The sequence below is a fragment of the Lucilia cuprina genome, chromosome 5 (genome assembly GCF_022045245.1).
Source record: "Lucilia cuprina isolate Lc7/37 chromosome 5, ASM2204524v1, whole genome shotgun sequence".
Taxonomy (NCBI): Eukaryota; Metazoa; Arthropoda; class Insecta; order Diptera; family Calliphoridae; genus Lucilia; species Lucilia cuprina.
The window spans coordinates 62,933,313-62,939,312 of NC_060953.1; the positions used below are offsets into that span (position 1 = coordinate 62,933,313).

At 26.2% G+C, this 6,000-nt stretch overlaps 1 protein-coding gene across 4 annotated transcripts in view; it reads right to left on the minus strand.

Annotated features, from left to right (window-relative positions):
* LOC111686260 (four and a half LIM domains protein 2) overlaps positions 1-6,000 on the minus strand; it is a 52,190-nt gene that overhangs the window by 13,160 nt on the left and 33,030 nt on the right. Inside the window, exon 1 of one of the 4 annotated variants that reach the window (XM_046953028.1) lies at positions 1,928-2,111. The exons of 2 other annotated variants lie outside the window; for them this stretch is intronic. The gene's annotated coding sequence lies outside the window, so the exon portion shown is untranslated. Of the gene's footprint in view, positions 1-1,927; positions 2,112-6,000 lie in introns of those variants that run through there. One more of the 4 variants, XM_046953029.1, reaches the window with a different exon arrangement.

Here is a 6,000-nt window from a genome sequence, read left to right on the forward strand (position 1 = left end):
TATCTATCTATCTATCTATCTATCTATCTATCTATCTATCTATCTATCTATCTATCTATCTATCTATCTATCTATCTATCTATCTATCTATCTATCTATCTATCTATCTATCTATCTATCTATCTATCTATCTATCTATCTATCTATCTATCTATCTATCTATCTATCTATCTATCTATCTATCTATCTATCTATCTATCTATCTATCTATCTATCTATCTATCTATCTATCTATCTATCTATCTATCTATCTATCTATCTATCTATCTATCTATCTATCTATCTATCTATCTATCTATCTATCTATCTATCTATCTATCTATCTATCTATCTATCTATCTATCTATCTATCTATCTATCTATCTATCTATCTATCTATCTATCTATCTATCTATCTATCTATCTATCTATCTATCTATCTATCTATCTATCTATCTATCTATCTATCTATCTATCTATCTATCTATCTATCTATCTATCTATCTATCTATCTATCTATCTATCTATCTATCTATCTATCTATCTATCTAACTATCTCATCGTAGCCTTTTTAAAGTCGTACTTTTGCAATATTTGGTCAATATTACTACACAAAATGAGTTCCTTACGATTACTTCCTTATTTCGTTAATGAATTTCTTTAGAACGCTTAAAAATTTTAACAATTCAATATGGTAAAAGTTGGAAAAGTATTATTCATTAAAAAATCTTAGAATTCTACAGAAAACTGGAAAAATTTTAAAAATTTCTTTACTTTCCATAATTGACAAATGGCTATTTTTAATAAATTGATTTAATGCTTATAGCTTTATTTGTTTAAATTTCTTTTAAATAAATTTATTTGCTTGCGTTTACTTTTTTAATAAATTATAAACATATCACAACATATACAAAAACTATTTTTAATAAGATTGAATTGATACGAAATTGTTTATTGAATGCCAATTGAAAAACTCAATTTAGATTGATTTGAAATTAAAAAAAAAACTTGCACCAAAAATAAGAAAATGAACGACTAAATAATTTATTGAATTTCAAACATTTGACCTTAAATTGTATAGATTTTTTCCATAGAAAAATTTAACGAAAAACACCTACAATGTTTTGTTTTTTTTTCAACTTTTTGTGACACTGAATGAAAACAGCGTTTTTATTTTTTTGCTTCATTGAGTAAAGTTGGTTTAAATAGATAAAAAAAATAACAACAATTTAATGGTGTTGTAATGTTAGTGTAGTGATGTTGAAAGATAATTAAGATGTTATTGTTTTTGTTGTTGTCAATTAGACATATGTTCCATTTATTGATATGATATTGAACCTTAAAATTGAGAATTTATTGGTTTTGCAGGGTGAAACCAGTGACGTGTTAAGTTTTTAAATAAATGGAAAGGAACCGATTTGTAATTGAGTATTGTTTGTGTTATCAGATAGGTAATAACTTAAGTTAAAATATATCAAAGAGATTAAAAATATCCTTTAATATGTTTCTTTTTAATAAATTTCAAAAAGTCAACAAGCTATTTTTAAATAAAATATTGAAAAATTTCAAACTTTTCAAGTTTTAAATTTCGTCCTACCTAACGTATACTCTATAATAAAGGATTATACATTAAGTATACGCCATTTTTAAAATTACAAAAATTCTAAGTACGCAATTTAAAAATCATTTAATTTAAAAACATTAAAAACCATCCACTTCAGTTTTAATTAATTCTTAAATATAAAAAAGTAAACAAAAATATTTATTTAGTAAAAGTCCAGAGGTAAAATACATTAAAAATGCACAATTATTTTAATTTAAAATTTGTTTATAATAACTAATCGTTTCACACATAATTTCAACATTTAAATAATGTTTTGTTTGTTTTCTTGTTCAATTCAATATTAAGTATATGAATGCAAATTAAACTAAAAACCATAAATTTTACATTTTTAATTTGTTTTTATTTTCAAATGCCCAAAAAAATCTTAAATACACACGCTCGTTTTTAGTATTCAATATTTTTTTGTTTTACTAAAATATTAATTATATTTCACTTTTCGTTAAAATTATTTTGTGGATTTTGCTGTTAAAGCTTTAGATTTCCGTAAAATCACTCCACGCTCATTGAATGCCGTTTTATTACTGAATTCATTTAAGTCGCATGGTACTTTTAACCAAAAAACAAAAATTAACAAAACAATGCTGGTTAGTGGCTGTTTGATTTTGCTTTAGTTTGTTTTGTTTACTGTTTGCTCGATTTGTATAGTTGCTGTTTAGGTTGTTGTTGTGTATTTTTTTGTTCATATACTGTTGTTATTTAGTGTTGGTGGCAGTGTTACCAGTTTGTTGTTTTTTTTTTGGAGTAAAATCTGACGTTTTATAAATGGCATTTGCAGGAAAAATGCGTTTTCGCATTTAGTCTAAAGTCTGTCCAATAGTCTAGACTATAGTCAAGAGTTTAGTGTATAGTGTAGTCGATAGAGTAGTCTATATATATTCTAATCTATAGTCTATATATAGACTAATCTATAGTCTAGTGTAAAGTCTAGTCTTTAGTTAAGTCATAAGTCTAGTTTATAGTCGAGTCTAGTCTAAAGTGTAGTATGTAGTCTAGTCTATAGTGTAGGCTATAGTATAGTCCATAGTCTAGGCTATAGTCTACACTATAGTCTAAAGTCTAGGCTATAGTCTAATCTATAGTCTAGGCTATAGTCTAGGCTATAGTCTACACTATAGTCTAGTCTATAGTCTAGGCTATAGTCTAGTCTATAGTCTAGGCTATAGTCTAATCTATAGTCTAGGCTATAGTCTAGGCTATAGTTTAGGTTATAGTCTAGTCAATAGTCTAGGCTATAGTCTAGTCTACAGTCTAGGCTATAGTCTAGTCTATAGTCTAGGCTATAATCTAGTCTACAGTCTAGTCTATAATATAGTCCATAGTCTATAGCCAAGTTTAAAATCTAGTCTATAGTCAAGTCTATAATCTAGTCAATAGTCTAGTCTGAAGTCTAGACAATAGTTCAGTATTTAGTCTAGTCTAAAGTGTAGTCAATAATCTAGTTTATAGAGATGTCTGTAGTCTAGTTTAAGTCTAGGCTAGCGTCTAGTCTACAGTCTATAATGTAGTCTAAAATCTGGTCTATAGCCTATAGTCTACACTCTACAACCTATTCTATAGTCTAGCCTAAAGTACAGTCTATAGTTTTGCCTAAAGTATAGTATAGTCTATAGTGTATTCTAGTACATAGTCAATTCTATAGTTTAGTACATAGTTTATTCTATAATCTAGTCTACAGTATAGTATTTAGTGAAGACTAGTCTATAGTATAGTCCACACTAGTCTATAGTCTTCTCCATAGTACAGTTGAACGTCTAGTCCATAATAAAGTGCTAAATTCAAGCTGGACCCTGCGTGTTTCCCGTATAAATTCTTATTCTCGAAAAAAACAATGCATTGTTTTGATAACAAACAGTGAAGTTTTCTTTTGTTTTGTGTGGCAACACTGCAAAGTTTAATCTTGTACTCAAAAACATTAAAGAGGTTTAACATCAGAATTAATTTATTTTTAGATTAACTAAACTGATTATTAATCGGCATTTGATTGCCAACTCGAAAACCCGCTCTAAATCTTACAAGTCTGGCATCATTTATGAGTGTATGTTTATTGACTGAGAGCAAACTGCCTTTGATATTTGTTTACATTTTGTTGTCAGTGTACTTGCTGCCCAAACACATACAATACAAATGGCTTCGATTACAATTCTGTGGTTTTTAGATATTCAATTCGATTATTAATTTCTATACGTTTATAAACAACTACCCTTCGTTTTTTTGTTTAGTTTATGACAAAATATGAACTAAATAAAAAATTAGCTTTAGTTTTTATTTTCTTTGTGGCGAGCGGGTAATATAAGTCGTGTTTGAAAACACAAACTTATAGACAGACATCATAATAATGAATGAATTTGCTGAAGATGCAGATTGCAATTAACACTTCAGACTCGTTTTACGAGATTTTAATTAAAATTTTTGTTTGGAAAATAGAATTCATTTAACACTTTTACTTTAAATAGAATACATTTTCTTTTTAATTACATGAAAAGTTTTAAATTTAATAAAAAAAAACTATAAAAATAACTTCATTAAATTATTATAATTATGTTGAAAGTTTGTCCTTCTAATTCTATTTTTTCTTTAACTTAATTGCAGTTAATGAAATGTCAATTAATTTTGCAATATTTTTGTTTTGTTTATTTCCTTATACATCTGAAAAATGTTGTTCTATAATTGATAATTATCTGCAGCCAACGCAAAATGATAAATAAAATCTTTAGGGAAAAAATAGTCAAGACTTACAACATTGATGCAACAAATAAACCCAACAACAGCAACTATAACAAGATCATAAATAACCTGAGGCGCAATTATATAGAAAATGTGTTCACACTATTAGTAAAAAATAATAACATTTTCAAGTTTTAAATATAAATAAAAAAAATATTTCTATTTAAATAAATTTGTATTTAGAACTGTTTTAAATTTCTAGAAAACTGTTAAATCTAAGTTTTAAATTCTCCAGCAAACTCTTTACAAATCTATTTTCATCTAAACATTTTAAAAATAAGAATGTAAACAAAAGCCAAAGAACACAAAGACGACTAAATAGAATAGTAACGGCGTGATATTTTAAATTTAGCGGCGTCTGTTTATTGCTGGCTAATCGTTATTTTTATATTATTTGCAATTACAATGTTTCCAACTATTTTCGTTGCTAGTGTAAATGCTGCTTGACAAATTAATTCAACATAAGTATATTTTTCTTTTTGTAACAACATTTTTTTTAGTTAAATCATGGTAAAATTCTTGTTAAGACTCATCCCTAGACACTTTAGCGAACCATTTTACAAGTATTAATTTATCTGTTGTCATTTTCAACACAAACTGTCTACACAACATATCGTATCCAATAGATATTTACATGGTATGTAAATTTTTTTTTTAGTGAAAAAATCTAGTCAATATATATTTTTAAAATCTAAACTTGTTTGCACTGTATCATGCAACAGGTAGTACCACTAAACAACCATAATAACTTTTTTATGCTAAAAAATTATGTAGAAAATGTTGTCTGTTACATGCTGAGCGTACGCAGCGCGTGTAAAGGAAATATATTTAAATATTAAGTTTTAAAACTGGTAATTCTTTTTTATAATTTATTCATTTAAAAAGCAATAAACGCATGTTATATTACAATATGTTGGCGTTGCCGTTATGAAAAGTTTCATTGAAAAGTTAAAGCAAAAAATTTAAATATTGCAGCAAATTTTCGGCTTTGAAATGTTAAAATTATGTTTGAACTTTTTGTAAGTGATCTTTAGCTCCTTCTAAATTTATCAAACATTTCTTATTGAAAAGAAAATTTGGCAATAATTTTCCACTGAACAAATAACTTATCGAAAATTATTTTTAGAAAAGAAAATTCATACAAAGTTTTCTCTTGAACAATATTCTAAAAAAAGACTTTCTATTGAATTGAAAATATTATTGAATATTTTTCATTGAAGGGAAAATTTGTCAAACATTTTCTATTAAAAAGAAAAAAAATTTAAAATTTTCTCCTGAATGGAGAATTTATCAGAAATTTGAAGAATGTTTTCTTGAAATTTCATCGAAAATTTATTGCCGTCGTAAAATTTTGGCAGCGCCGGCTTTGGGCGACAATCTTACAACAAATATGTAGTATACTTTTAGACAGCAAAATACATTGGTTTCTCACAATAATTTTGAAAAAATTGATATTTTCTATTAAAAAGTAAAGCAACATCGTATGAATATAAAACCCATAACCATTTTAAGCATCTTATTGTGATCTTCAAATGTCATACAGACATTGACAACAAAAAAATAAAAATAAAAACTCCCAAACAATTACAAATCAATTGTATGTAAACAATGAAATTGTATTTAGATAATGAAACTTAATAAATGCCTTCTGTTCATTTTTTACCTACTCAACC